Here is a 16,071-nt window from a genome sequence, read left to right on the forward strand (position 1 = left end):
GGAAGGTCCTGAATTACTGTGAAGAGCCCAGTGGCTCACATACTCAGTGTTCAGAAGGTGGTGTTTGCTCTGTGGACTGATGGCATGAACACACATGCAAATTCCTGTACCTAAGACTGTGCTGTGTAATGCTAATTTGCCTGCTGTGTCACTGCGGATGTTATTCAGTCTCTGCTCAAAAGGAGCCAACAGTCCGTTTTCTTTCCTACCCTCCCTTTCATTCCTGAAGTGGCTGAGCGCTTCTTTGCCATTCGACAAAGCTCTTGAGAGCATGTGCTCCCAGACAACATCCTTGCTCCTCCTAACATGGGCTTATCAGATCACATTTAATCCAGCAATACATGTGTACAGATCAAAGTGCTGGTAAGGAAGTTACACCCATGTTGCGAGGACATCTTTCTAAGTGGCCAAGGTCATGCCAGTGAGTGAGGAGGGATACTACAGTCTGATCAGAGAATGGCATGGATACTCTAATTGGTGCCAGTGACAGGCACATTTAAAAGACTAAATCTTCACAGAGCTAGCTAGCACTACTCGTCCAGGAAGACATATTTAACCTCCTTATAAATGAATCATGTATTTATGTTGGAGCCTGGGTGTGTTGAAGTAGAATTTAAAAGTGATTTTCCCATGTGTAATGACATCTTTGACCTCCCAACAAAGTCCATACTTCCAGTTTTACTGGAGTTAAAAATGTCAGATGAGACTAATGAGAGCCAAAGTCTGGGCACCATCATTTATAGGTTATTTTACTTTGAACGAGTAAGTCCCTTTACCTCTACAGTGTTCGACTCCATTAATCAACAGCAGAGTCCTGACGCTATGTAAGAAATGCGTGTTACAGGGCAGATCCTGTGAAAGATGCTCAGGCTAGAACCATGAAGGTAAGCAAGTTCCTTGCCAGTAAAGTGAACTGGCAGCCTAGATAGTGTGAACCTTCCTCGCAGGGTTAAGGACAGCAGATAAATGATGTCCTCGAGCCTCTGCAGCAGTTACTTGTCAGCAACAGGTCAAGATGAACTCAAGGCTCATCACAAGCATTGCTCTCCTCTTCTACTCAGTGCTGGGGCTGCACAGTCTAGGACCTACAGACCTCTGGCTGCAAGCAATTCATCATTTAGTTTATAGATTAGTAGGTTATAAATATCTTATCCAAAATAAGTCATATATTCCCCTTCCCTTAAAGTATATACCCAGAAGAACAGGTGCTGTTCGTCTCCTTCCATATAAACATCAGAGCCTGACCCTGTAAGTTCATTAAAAAAATAACCCAGTGGTGGGTGGTAAATTCCTTTTGGATTCTGGCTGTTCCTGGAGTTGTTCTTGGAGTGATCGGTGGTCATTTAGACAGCAGGGGGAAATTTGACCATACTGGGGGCCGTCTGCTGCTATAAACTTACGATTAATGGTGCCTGTGGCAGGAACACACAGAAGTAGGAATGGGGTAACAGCAGGAGAAGTAGAGTCAAACTATTAGCTCAGCTAACTTTACCAGAAATATTGTGGTATGTCACCAGCCCCTCTGAGCGTCGACTTCCTTATCTGGAAGATGGGCACACCTTCTTCTCAGAGTCATTAAAAAATGCGAGATAATAGATGTGATCTGTGCTATACATGTGAGCATTGTGAATTTCAGGGCTTTTAAGGTTTTTCTTTCCTTACAATGGAGCAAAATAAGAAGGCGTCTCAAAATGTAAGTGGGCATTAATTGAAGTTATTGCTTCAAACTGGATGGTGTCCCACATGTGACAACATCTAGTTCACTGTTTCATAGACACCTAAGATGTACAAGGACTCACCCAAGAGAACAGTAGTACATGTATAACCACAACAACAATAACAACAAAAAGAAAACTCAAAATCACTATAAAAATGTCTTTTTAAAACAAAGGTTAATCATCTCAAATGAGAAGTATAGATTATGGATTATTTTAGAAAGTCGGCATTGTTAAGACATGGAGCCCTCCTTCATGTTGGAATGGTGGCTCCTCCCCTTCATGTTGGAATGGTGGCTCCTCCCCTTCATGTTGGAATGGTGGCTCCTCCTCACAGCCCAGAGTTTCCCTTCCTTATATGAGGTGCTCCATAGGAAGGGGAAAGTTTGAATGGGAGGAGAGACAAGTGATACTTTCAGTAGATAACCTCTTCCCATTGCTCATAATTGACCACCTGCCCATCTGCAACCTAACTGGCAGGGAGAGAAAGAACGATGTTTATCATTACGTAGTTAAATGATGCACATGTTCTGTTGTCCTGGACCATCTCCCCAAGCATGTTGCTGATGCTGCACCTAAGTAAAAGCAGAGTTCCTATTACTAAGGAAAAAAAAACAAGGATTAGCCATAGGGTAGGCAAGCAACAGACTCTGCCATCCCTGTGAAAACTTGTGTTAGAGGTGAGGATGTAGAGGTAACTAGTCACATATGTTTTGTATATGTTTGTGTGAATGCATGTATGTGTATGTGTGTGCACGTGGGCATGTGTGTATGTGTGTGTGTGTCTGCATGTATGGCTGTGTACCACATGTGTGAAAGTGCCCATAGGTATCAGAAGAGGGCATCAGATGCCCTAGAACTATAGTTACAGATAAATGGTTGTGATTTCTGAGAATCAAACCAGGGGTTTTTGGAAAAGTAACCAGTAAGCCTAACTACTGAGCCATCTCTCCATCCCTTTAACTGTGATCTTCACAATGCTTTCCAATTACAATTATTTAACATTTAATTATTCAAAATCTATTATAATTTTCTATACTTGGTCTCAGTCAAAGCCTATCAATTATTATAATTCTAGAAGTTTTGATTGCTCATAGAGATTTGGTTTATCTGTGTGATAGTTAATAATATTCATTGTCAACTTGACTTAGTTTGAATCACCTAGGAGACCAACCATTTTTGAAAGGGTGTTTCCAGAAAGGCTTGACGGAGTAGGAAGAGCCGTTCTACCTCTTAGACAAGGATGGGATCCTGGACTCAACAACAGGCAAAGAGGAGAAAGTATCCCCACAGCAGAATCGTCTCCCTCTGCTTCCTGACTGCAGATGCAATGCAGATAGCTGCATCTTAGTCTTCCCACCATGCCTCAATCGCCATGTTGGGCCACATCCTCTGACGTGATGAGCCAAAAAGGCTCCCTTCTGTCCTCAAGTGACTTTGGTCAGATATTTCTCTCCACAAGAAAAGCAACTAACTCAAATGCTACTTAAGAAAAAAATTAGCTATAAAGATAATTTTTGGCAATTTAAATTCTTCTTAGCAGATCTCTTCTCACAAGATCTCCTCAAAGTATGAATTTCCTTCAAATAAGGAAATCTAGTAGTTAGCTTTTGTTGAGGACTTACCATGAGCTTGGAACTGTTTTACACTCTTGGATATATTAGCTGAACAGATTTTCCAGTATCCTATGAGGCAACACCATTATTCCCACTTTTCAAATGAGCCAAAGGTGCACAGAAATGTGAGTAACCTCTTCAGGTACACACTGTTAGCTCAGGCAATGCTGGGCTTGACATTAGATGTTGAGGAAACAGAGGTAATGTGTGGACAGTCATGCTTTTGGGTCCAGACCATGAACCAAGTCACCTGTGCCTCTAAGCTTTGGTTTGTCACTTCTAGGCCCAACCTGTGCTTCCTAAGTCAGAACCTAGAGGAGAAAGTGCTGTTTGCTTGCTGACTAAACCTATGGCATCTCAGGGAGCAGCAACGATATGACTCATCATGGTGCAGAGCCATCTTCATCACACTACAGACTTCTGATTGGTGGCCAGCTGGCTGGGTGCTAGCCTGACGGACAGAGGGAGGGAACACCCATGAGGGTTGATGTATAGAAGTTCAGAATATACAGAACTTCAGCAAGTTCCTGCTAGAGTACAATGTCCCCAGAAGGACCCTGGGATCTAGAAATTTCTCAGAACCCAAAGGGTTTAAGGTGCTCTAGCCTGTGTAAAAGTAAAATGAGAAACATTAAAGGAAATCCAACAATGCTCTCTTTCTCATCATTGTGAATCAGATGTTGCTGCAGGGGAAATTGGGTCCCATTTTGGGGTTCTCAGTCTCATTAACAAAATAATTTAAGAGTGGACTCAGATAGAAGCTCAAGAACAGTTTTGCTAGAGTTAAGAAGAAAAGCCCCAGGGTCCCAGGAGTGAGCTGTTACACCTCAGCATCTGCCCAGAAGAAAATGAAGGAGAGAAGGGGAAAGTCATGCCATTGAAGCCGGTGTGGAAGTCAGACACATGGCCCTAAAACGGTGACAATAGTGGGGAGGGGGTGCTTTAGAGAAAGACTAAGGAGGCCCAAAATGTTGGGAGAGGAAAATTCCAAAGTGTTAGACAAAGCATGCTTAGAAAAGAGAAACAAGAAATGGAAAGCTGGGATTGTTATTATTATTTTGTAATTCAAAAATGTGAGTGGCTGCATCATAACTGACAGCCCTGAGACCAGTTAAGCTACTGATCTAGGGGCAGGAAGGAATAGCATAGTGTCTTATTAAAAGACTAGATATCCCATACAACCTTTTTGGGGGGATGGATTTGGCTTTTTGAGACAGGGTTTCTCTGTGTGGCTTTGGAGGCTGTCTTGCAACTCACTCTGTAGACCAGGCTGATCTGGAACTCACAGAGATTTGCCTGCCTCTTGCCTCCTGAGTACTGGGATTAAAGGCATGTGCCGGCCACCACTCAGTGGTCCCACCCAACTCTTTGGCATGATTTAAGGTTGCCTAATGGTCTGGGGCAATCTTTGGGCCAGGCGACTGAGCCAGCTCAACAGGAAAGTTAGGTTTCTACCCAACTCAGGGACTTTATTCTTATAATCAAAAGGAGGTTTGTTTGTTTGCTTTTTACTCTGACAGGGTTACTTAGAAATAGCAAATATCAGGCTCCAAGAGCACTGGCTTTACTTCATTTCTAAGGTGCCACATTGCTCTATCACCGCCATCGGTTAACGTTTCCATGGTAGTAAATTAAGGCCAGTGTATTTATATGGGATGGGAAAATTTCCTGCCTCAGTTTATAGTTAGGTGTCAATATGATAAACACCAGGATAAGAAGACAGATATGAGACAGATCCCCCCCTCTCTACACACACACACACACACACACACACACACACACACACACACACACACCAGAGTTCTCCTGTGGGAAGAACTCCAATCCTTTTCTGCAGAAAGAGTTACCTGCTGATAGCTGGGACAAAGCACAGACTGCGTTGCTCTGTTCCAGAATTGAAGGCAAGGGTTGTCACATCTGTAGAGCGATAGATACTACTGCAGTCACCTTTAAGAGGGCACTCATACGATTTGAATGTTATCTCAGACAGCTGGGGCAGAAGTACACAAAACCCAGAGCACCTCTCTCCTCACACTGGCGAGGCAGTGTGAAATGCAGCAATACCTCCCATGGTGGACAACAGAGCGGCTTCCTAGCCGCCACGTCCTAGCCATACCATACGATACCGCTCCTGGAACTGACTGCACAAGCCACCAACATGAGAAGGACAAGGTGTTCATCATCAGGCTGTCTAAAGCTGTGACAACTAAGACAAAGGGGAAAGAGTTTTAAGCTGCTTTAAATGCCAGGAAACCCGCTCTGAGAGCAGCAGGGTCTTTATTAATCAGAGTCAGGGTTTGCCATAAGAAAGAAGCCCGTTTTCATCAATCTTTAACTTAATGTGTCAGGAAACTGGATAGGTGACTTTGTTTTTAACTTTTCATAAAGTTTCAATAAATCAGGTTCCAACTGACTTGTAAATTTCTAGGCAATTCCCATATCACTCCCCACTCTCGGCCTTGGCCCTCTGCCCCCTTCACTGGCGGAAACCACACAAACACCACCACAGAAGCAGGTTCCTTTCAAGGACAGGCTGCCGCATTCTTCAGGTGACTGAATCTGCTTGAAAAGCCACCATTGTCCAAGCCAGGCATTCATGCCACCCAGCTTGACCAGGTCTCCCCCAGAACTGTCAGTTTCAGCCCATGGAGGTGGGGGGCAGGCTTGGAGCTTACCACCAGGAGGTAACAGCTCTTGTGGGGGCGGGGTGAGGGCAGGTCACTAATTCATTTGGGGGGTTGCTAACTTTGAAGCATGCTGAAGGCTGCTTAACTGTTGACATTTCGGAGGGGAAAGCACAAACACCCAGCTTTCAAGCCCTCAAATTTTTCTTTTAAGAGATAACCACTTCTGACTCAAAAGACAAATATTAAATATAAAAAAATATCCAATCCAAACAAAAACCGGAGCAGCCTTTTGGCATCCCCCACGATCTTGGTGGTCTCCAGGTGAAAGAAAAGTGGAGTATGTGTGAGGATAGGTTTCCCACTTTGTTTTAAAAGTTCCCTTTCCCCTGCCTCTCAAAGGCTAGCTACTTAACACAAACTCATCGGACCAAAGCAAATCCTCTTTATAAGTGATGGACCGATGATGAGAGATACATAGAAAAATGGTTCATCAGCATGGAGCTTCAAAACAAAAGAAATCTACTATTCCTGGATTCAGCAGGGGGGAGAATCTGCTTAAAGAATTTCAACAATGAAATGTGAAACCATGGTACTCTTGCACATTTTGGAAGCTTCTTGCTAGCTGACTGCTTCATGCACCTCTTCCAGCTAAAAATTACAGTAGAGTGGTGCAAAGAGCAAAATTGATATTGCATTTTTTCATTCCAAATGAAGATTTTTAGTCATAAATTTAGCATCTACCCTTGAAAGATAAGTGCCAAGACCCGGACTTTGAGTTTTTCCTCCTGCCAGCATCTCTGTTAGAAACTTCTATCTCTTATTAATTTGTCTTTCTGCTTTCAGCCTGTGACCTACCCATTTGATGACAACTGTACCCAGCCATCAGCTCCAGGCAGGGCAGTGTTTCCTCAGTTCTCTGGGGAGGCAGGGGGACACACCCCTTCAGTGTCAAGTAACAGAGAGAAAGAGAGGGAGAGAGATTGAGAGAGAGAAAGAGAAAGAGAGGGAGAGAGAGGAAAAGGGAGGGAGAGAGAGAGAGAGAGAGAGAGAGAGAGAGAGAGAGAGAGAGAGAGAGAGAGAGAGAGAGAGAGAGAGAGAGAGAGAGAGAGAGAGAGTTTCATCTTTCTGCAGTGGCAGGATACAACCTAGACTAAAAGAACAGGATCAAAGGGTCATTCCAATTTCCCTTCCACAGTGAATGTGGCACTGAGCACTATCATTCTTGGTCTGGACCACATGTAGCTTCTCTGTTAGTTGTACTTGTCCAGCTGGTGGGAGACCAAGTAAATGGTCAGTTTCCCAAAGCAGAAAAACCCAAGGCGGCACATTGTGTGCACAAACAGTCATGAGCAAGCGAAGAGGCTCTGTGCAGGTTTCTCATTTCCCAGGACTTGACCCATGACAGCCACCATCTTCCCCATAAAAGGAACCAAGGGACTAGAAGTTTGACTGATACAGGAAGACTAAGAGAGAGAGGGGCCATGACGAGGTAATAAAGATGGCCAGCTTCCAAGACAGATGACTTTCCCTCCTCCAAGACGGCTGGTTCCTCTCACCCTCCTGACCTGAAAAGACCTGCAGCTTATAACAAAGGCCTGGTGGGCTTCTTTTCTCCTACCAGTAGGGCACCCCACCCCCACCTCACCTTGGACTGGCAGAGTTCAAGGCAAGCCCCGCTGGGATCAGGGCATGCTTATACAACAGTTGTGGGCCAATCAGCCATCCTGTCTTTGTTCAAACTGACCAATCCTAAATTAGAGTAGGGAAAAACGTGAATCTAATCTCTCCTACCTATGCCCTTTCCTATTCTGCCATTCTTACCCTTCAGCTCCTTGGTTTTCTTTTCTATCCCAACCAGGTCTGTGCCCCAACTAATTTATTTCTGTAGTATCTTGCCCAGCTCTCTAGAATCTTCCATAGATTTGTTATAATTCCTGACTTTTGGTCTCCATTTTCCATTCCTCATCCAGAACTGCCAAGTCTCACTGTAGAAAATCAAATCCATACAAACGCTTGTGTCTAGGAACACTCTTAATCAAAGTAATCTGCAAGGACATTCACAAGTGTCCTATTGTCTCCCTCTACTAATTAACTTTACTAGGTGCCATGTCCTTTCTTTTATTCCCATGATAATTTTTCTTTTCAGGTTCAGTTCCCATTGTCAAGGACCAGTTCATTTCTTCATTGTCTCTGCATAGACTTCAACCTGTTCTTTTTTCCATCCAATACTGAAGTCATTTGAATATTTCAAGGTTTCAGTAGCTTCTCATTAGCTGCTGACTGAAAGGCAAAGATCACTACCTGGGACCAGCCCACCACAGCATGCCTCATCCCTCACTATTCCTTGGCCAACCTGGGAAGGAAGACTCGTGACTTCTGCCCTTCCGCACTGTTGCTCTGCTCCCACCCCTTTCTAGTTAGCTTTTAAAACTCTAACTTCTTTCTAGGCTCTCCTCAAAGCTTTCCCCCTCTCTGGCCTGTTTTCTTTCCTTCTGTTAGGCTCTACCTTAAGTTTTCTGGCTCAATGGGAGGGAACTAATCCCATTCTGCCTCAGATGGTTTACTTATATACTTATCTTTATTGGAGGCATCTTGAAGAGCCTTATTTTTAGCTCTGTTTCCCCACAGAGTTTGTAAAGTGCCTTCCATAATATAGGAGCTGAATAAATATTTATCGGAACCAGCAAAAAAAGAAACAGAGAGACAGAAAGACAAAGACAGAGACAGAGACAGAGACAGAGACAGAGAGAGGAGAAAGAGAGAGAGGAGAAAGAGGGAGAAAGAAAGAAAGAAAGAAAGAAAGAAAGAAAGAAAGAAAGAAAGAGAGATGAGGGAATGAATGGAGGAAGGAAGGAAGGAAGGAAGGAAGAAAGAAAGAAAGAAAGAAAGAAAGAAAGAAAGAAAGAGAAACCAGTTAAACCCAGCATTTCCATTTTCTTTCACTCTGTTCCTTATTGGTGGATTAATTGGTGGGTTACTTGCAGACATCACACACACACACACACACACACACACACACACACACAGAGCGAGAGAGAGAGAGAGAGAGAGAGAGAGAGAGAGAGAGAGAGAGAGAGAGAGAGAGAGAGAGAGATGATGCTCTAAAAGGAGAATTCTTAACTTGGAGGTCTCTAAGCTCATAGTTGAAAGCGTGTATGATTACCTCCAGTTGGTAAATAAATTTTGAAAAATACTGACAAGCCTGGTTTGTCACTTCCATGAGAAAAATCTCCTCCAAATAAGGAAGCTCCAGGAACAGCCAATCATAGTTCTGTCACCATCATGGCTGACCACATAAAATTGTATTTAGTGCAGAAAGGTCTGGAAGTGAGGCCATGATCTTGGTGCTGTCTGACATGTCCTGACCCACCTGTCTAACCCCCACCATTTTTATGTGCACATATTTAAATAGCACATTGTTTTCCCCAAACTTGAAATGAATTCCAGAGTCCTCCTTTCAAAGTCATATTGGGTCTGGTGAGAAATGATGGTGGGATCAGGGACCGCTATTATTTACTTCTTAATTTAATTTCCTGATTCAGTCTCACCTCTCCCCACTCACATATATGGTCCAAAGGTATTCTGAAAGTGGCGTTTCCTTTATTTATTAACTTATTTATTTGGTAGCTCTTATACTGGTGCCATGTTGCTTTGCTACATAAAATAAATATTGTTTTTCTATGTCCTTTGCTAAACCCCACCGCAGCTGACACAGAAAATGACACTTTTAGACCCAGAAAATTGTATTAAACACTACAGCATGCTAAGAAGTTCATAGAAAGAGCAATGCTATATAAAATATCACTGATATATAATCATATAATACTATCCTGCCAACGTTCATCTACGAGAGCCAGAAGGGCTCAGCATTGTGGTGAAAATCTATAACCCCAGCACTTTGGAGGCTAAGAAAGGAAAATCTAGTTTGAGGTGAGGTTACAAGTTAGCCTAGGCTACATCATAAGGCTCTGTTTCAAATACCCAAAACAAGACTAGGGTGTTGCTTAATTGGTGAACTGCTCACTTAGCTCACACAAGGGCATGGCTTTGATACCCAGCACTGCTTAATCCATTGTGATGGTGAATGCCTAGAATCTCAGTACTTAGGAGTTAGGAGTGAGAAGTTCCAGAGGTTCAAGGTCATCCTCGGCTACATGCAAAGTTTGAGATCAGTCTAGGCTACATGAGACTCTGTCTCAAAATAAATAAAAGAATAAGTAAATAAAAATAAAAATGATACAAACAAAAGAAATAAGGAAATATAAGAGAGACTTTCTTAATCCCATGGTTTGTGGTTATAGCATTTAAAATGGAGCAGCTCCATTAAGAACACTATCTTAGTTAGGGTTTCTGTTGCTGTGAAGAGACATTATGACCATGGCAAGTCTTATAAAAGGAAACATTTAATTGGGATGGCTTACAGTTCAGAGGTTCAGTCCATTGTCATCATGGGGCCACATGGTGGCATGCAGACAGACATGGTGCTGGAGAAGGGGCTGAGAGTCCTACATCTTGATTCAAAAGCAACAGGAAGTGATCTAAAACTCTGGGTATGGTTTGAGTGTGATTGAGACCTCAAAGCCTGCCCCTGCAGTGACACACTTGCTCTAACAAGACCACACCTACTGCAACAAGGCCACACCTCCTAGCAGTGCCACTCCTTTTGGGGGCCATTTTCTTTCAAACCACCACACTGACTTATGTTGTAATGTTGTAAAGTACTTTAATAAAAAACGTTTCTATCCATGATTTCATGTAATTGTCATCTTTCCTTCCTACTTGTGTACCACTATCCTTTCGAACAGGATTGAGTCCCAACCCATATGTCACTTGGCACACTGGAGAGAATCAGAGCTGAGGGGCCCATGTCCCAAGTCTTAGACCCATTATCTTGCTGTTGCATTGCACAACCCCTAAAGGGCTCATGTGTAGCATTAATTCCAAAACCTGCCTTCTAGAAATGAGAGAGCAAGGGCACAGACTGTCCCCAAGCCCAGCGGAATAGAATAGAATATCTGTGAGAACAGGGCTGCTAAGACTTAAACCCAAAATGCTCCTTCCCCAGACTTAGGTGTTAAATGCTTGTCCCCAGCTGGTGGCATTCCCTGGGAAATTTCTGGAAACTTCAGGAGGCAGAGCTTATTAGACTACTGTGGGCAGGCTTTGAAAGTTAAATCTGGTTCCTACTTGCTGCCTTGTGCTGTTTCCTGATCTACTGGGAAGTGAAGTCTTGTGTGCTTTCTGCCTCAGAGGATCAGTTTACCCTGGTGTCCGTCCTCTTTCGTCTTCAGCTCTCATACCACTCGCCACTTAGCATTATGGTTGTCCAACTATACCACTCCCTCCTTCCCTCTCACCACACACACCCACATGCTTGACAAGCGTAGGGTTCCTATACTTCTGAGTTCTTTCTACTTCTAACTAGATCACCTCTTTTCCTAGCTAGATAGCATTTACTCTGTAGGATTCAGGCTGTCTCCAGACACTTGGTAGCCTTGTGGCTCTAACATTGCCTTTATTCCATGTCTCGCTGAGTCCACCCTGTCCCTTGCAGAATTCACTCACATAGCTTGTCTACACCCTCTGTGCTATGAACCAGAATGCAGGTGATTAAGGATCTCCGATAGTCCTTAATGACCCAGAGCTGATTAATGTGGCAGCTGCGAACAGGGGTTGTCATTAGTCATGGTGACTCAGATAAGGTATCTTAGGCAGAAAACAGTTGGCCAATTGCTGCAGTGAGGAACTCTGGGAAGTGAACCTCCTCTTCATCATCCCCCCCTTGGTAATATTTGTCCAGCTTCATTTTTTACCTTTTCTTCTGTTTTCCTCATAAATTCTGCCACCTCTGGTAAAATACTCTCGCTTTATAATCTGATCACTTATATGAACAGTAAGGATTTTTCTTTATAACTTATTATCATTTAAGATGTCTTTAATGGCAACTTGGTGAGCAAAATTTCTTTTTACTTGTAAGACTGAAAGTCAAGCAGTTGATGTCTCACCCTGGCTTGACATTTCCCTTGAGAATACTCCACAGACTGTGATGTGCTGGGTAACCATAACAAAAATATTCGAGCTGTGCCCTACTTGACACTGTGTTCAAAAAGTGCTTTTTGGAAAAGAGTTCACAACATGGAGCTTGCTAAACCCTTGATAAACTTCTTTAAAGACTGGTAATGGCTTTCTCCATCTGTCCATGAATATACGTTTATAAACACATTACACATTGTGGGGACTTTTCAAAAGCATAAATACTTTTAAAACAGGCTTCTCTCTCACTACTCTGATTTCACTAATACCATCTCTGCCTAGGCCACTCAACTATGTGCATGAACCTTGCTGCCACCTCCAGCACCTATAATCAGGCCACCGACATTGAAGATACTATGTGTGCTGAGTATGGGAGCCGCCGCCACATCCTGAAGGCACCGTTGAAACTGTTTCTACTGAGGGTGTTGAAGCCACTCCCAAGGTGGTTGGAAACACCCCTGGCCAGCAAGAATCTTTGCTCTATGTCCCCAGATTTTTGACTCCCACTCATCTCTGGGCTCAGACTGAGGTATGATTTCATGGGAGTCTTGCCTGATAGATAGCTGCTACTCCGTAAAGGATGAAGCCGCTCTCTCTCTCTCTCCCCCTCCCTCCCTCCATTTCTCAGTCTCTCTCTCTCTCTGTGTGTGTATGTGTGTTGTGTGTTTCTTTCTAGTAAAAGATGACATTGTATGACTTCAATCACTCTTACCATACTTAATTTTGGAGACAAGGTTTTCTCGATTAATCTGGAACTCTCAGATTCAGCTAGATCGTCTGACCACCGAGCCTTAGTGATCCTTCTGCCTTTCTCTCCCTGGTGTTAGGATTACAGATATGTGTCAACCACACTTGGCTATTATTTGGGTCCTGGAGATAAAACTTGGATCTTCATGTTTATGCCACAAGCACTCCATTGGCTATCTCCCTAGCCTTAGAAGGGCCAGGTTTCTTAGCAGCCCTACTCATGGTCCCACTTCTCCCTCAAATAAATTCTTTCCCGTGCAGACAGGATCCTGTAAATATGCCACAAGAGGCACCATCCAAAGGATGCAGCCTGGCATAAGAAATGCTGCACACATTATGTCTGATCCAGTGAATTATAGATGGGGACATTCAGCCAGGCATTACAAACAAACTCAGTCTTGCCACATCCCAAAGCAGTCTTGAAATGTATACATGGCTTTTATGAAGACCTTGATTAAAGGACAGTTTTATCCAAAACACTATTTTCTTTAAAATAAAAAACCTACAGACTAGAATACTGTAAAGCCTTTGAGCAGGTGGCTCTAACGGAAAAGAAGCAAGCATAGAAAATCTGTACAAACACAGGGTTTGTTCCAGATAACCTCAAATATTAGGAGAATTGCTGAGTGACCATTTTATGGTACTGGTTTTGTCATTTTACTGGACTTTTATGTGCAGATACCAGTTTGGTGCTTGGGATTATAATCAGAGACCTATTGGACCACTGGGAGATTGGAAAAGCTCAATGTGGTGATTGAATGGCATCAGAGACTATATAAGGAAACATTCAAGGAGAAGATAAGTGCCTGTATTTACATGAGCTATATTTAGCATGAACTCACATGTGAAACGTATATATGTACATGTATACATATATACTAGCTACTGATAAACAAATTCTTGGTTTTTACATATGAAATCTATTATGTTTTCTTCTGTGGAAGTCTAGACATCAAGGGCCAGAAGGGTCCAGGACAAACCATCTAATCCATTTGCTTCCATTTAGGCAAGTCTTGTTCACCACACATGAAATCCTAGATGGAGCACTTACACAGTTCTGTAACTTGACAAATGTCTGGCATAACCACACAAACCATCAACTTCTCCAATGTTTATTCTTACTGATTAGCATTGCCTCAGTGTTTCATAGGCATGCAAAACTTCAGCTACACAGGAACATGTATTGAAATCCCAATGTGCAAACAAACAGGCTTGAAAAATCCCATGTGCAAATAAACAGGCATGATAACGTAGGACATTTGAAGACATTATTGCATCTTAAAATTCATTCCATTGCATATCTTTCAGTACACATACATATGCATAGGGAAATCTACACTTAATGAAGATTTGAGAGATCAAGATGGAAGGCAGGTGCTCCACGGAGAGTCTCCAACATTGCAAAAAACAGTATATGTTCTGTAATGAAGCTTTGTTGGCATTTAGAGCATCTAAAGGGACAGTGGCAAATGAACATCACATAATAAAGTGAGTTCTAATCGTAAGGTTCACTGAGTACAGTACAGGGTGTCAGGTCCCCTAGAGGGTTTGCGAAGAAAGCATTATGGGAGCTGTGCAGAACCAAATTAGATGGAGAAATGGGGTGCAGTAGAAGGAACCAGTTAAGGGTATATTACAGATCCAGACATTCTAGGACAATGGCTATGGAAACAAAGAGGAGAGGAAACTCCACTTGAAGGCACTCATTACCTGATTAAATAGAGAGAGGCCAAGAAAGGAAAGTGCCAATGATGACTCCAAGTATTCGTGCCTGGAAGAGTACGAGGGAACAGACTGTAGGGTCACCAGTCCAGAAGAGAATGTTCCAAGTGTGCTTTGGGGTGCTTATTTTACAGAAGATGACATACAGCAGAGAGTTGAAAGTGAGACCCACTCATAAAGACTGGCAGGGCATAAATTTGGAAAATGCCTCTCTAGGTAATACTAACTGTGTATGTGACTGAACTGGAGGTTTATGCATATATAAAGAGAGTAGATGGAAGGAAAAGGAAAATGAAGGAATGAGAGAGGGGGAGGGGCTCAACATGATCTTTGACAATGTTTCATTTAGAGGGGTATGAACAAGGACGCATTATAGTGTGGGCAGTGAGGGAGGGCAGTGGATCATCAAAGCAGTTTTCAAAGAAGCCAAGTGCGGAGAAAGAGGTGGGACTTCCAGGTTTCCAGGTAGAATGAAGCCATCCCTAGAACATGTTGAAATCAACAAAATGATATATTAAGAAAACATACTCCCGATTCTTACAGTAGAGGGCAAGGTCTTATGCTATAATCTTCAAAAAAATATTGCCTGGTGGAAGATAAAGAAAATTCCACATAAGTAACACAGCTCATTATGAAAAAGCTCCTAACTCTGTCTCCTCTTTCAGAAGCCACATGAGATGTATTAGCCAGATCCAGGGATATTATGTAAACATCCCTAATTGATAACATAGTGTACTGAGACACTAACTGTACAAACAGAAAGTCGTAGACAGTGCTGAAACATAGTGAAAATGAGCATTCGGTATAATACCATGGAATCAACCTCAAAAGACTTTTTAGACAGATCAGCACCAAGTGGATGAATGATCAGTGTGAAAATTAACACCTTGGAGACCATCTACAGACACCACACATATCACACATATCACACCACATAAAACATGTATACCATGATATACCATATACCACACACTGCATATTATAAACACCATACTACACACATAAACTATACATGCTATGTATATATGTGTGTCTCTCTGTGTGTATACAATACCATGCACACATTCATACTACAAATGTACTATACATACCACACACACACACAAACACCATGCACAACACACACATCACACACACTACACAGACACAACATATTCCAAACATATATCATATACTCCACAAATATCACATACAATATATATGCTATCTCATACACCTCACGCATAGGCCATACATACCATGCCATACACCATATACATATCATATATACTGCCCACACAGAAACCCTGTATACCACACATACCAGAATACCATATTCTATACCACACAAGACCTATGTATCACATACACTACAAATATCAAACACCACAACACAACACACATATACCAGGTATACCATATACAATATGTTTAGATTTAAAAATAAGAAACCAATGTATATACAAACAACTGCAATTCAGAAGGAAATTCTTTACAAGTTCTCTGCACAGACTTGCATACACAATCTGATGGAAGCATTTCTCCTGCTGAGGTTGCTCTTTCCAAATGACTCCAGCATATATAAAATTGACAAAGAAATTGTCCTCTTACAACCCTAGTTTCAAGTGAGTG

Source organism: Mesocricetus auratus, unplaced genomic scaffold (assembly GCF_017639785.1).
Source record: "Mesocricetus auratus isolate SY011 unplaced genomic scaffold, BCM_Maur_2.0 Super-Scaffold_100015, whole genome shotgun sequence".
Lineage (NCBI taxonomy): Eukaryota > Metazoa > Chordata > Mammalia > Rodentia > Cricetidae > Mesocricetus > Mesocricetus auratus.